Raw genomic sequence first — 325 nt, 5'->3', positions numbered from 1 at the left:
CACACAGACACACTCACAGACACACACACACACACACACAGACACACACACACAGACGCACACTCACAGACACAGACGCACACTTACAGAGACACACACACACATTACACACTCACAGAGTCACAGACACACACACGCACGCTCAGAGACACGCACACACACTCACAGAGACACACAGACACACTCACAGAGACACACACACACAGACACACTCACAGAGACATACACAGACAGACGCACTCACAGAGACTCACACACACACTCACAGAGACACAGACACACTCACAGAGACACACACACACAGACACACTCACAGAGACACACA

This window comes from Sinocyclocheilus grahami, unplaced genomic scaffold, assembly GCF_001515645.1.
Source record: "Sinocyclocheilus grahami isolate Dianchi unplaced genomic scaffold, SAMN03320097.WGS_v1.1 scaffold1890.1, whole genome shotgun sequence".
In the NCBI taxonomy this organism is placed as follows: domain Eukaryota; kingdom Metazoa; phylum Chordata; class Actinopteri; order Cypriniformes; family Cyprinidae; genus Sinocyclocheilus; species Sinocyclocheilus grahami.
Note: the sequence above shows the minus strand (reverse complement) of the source record.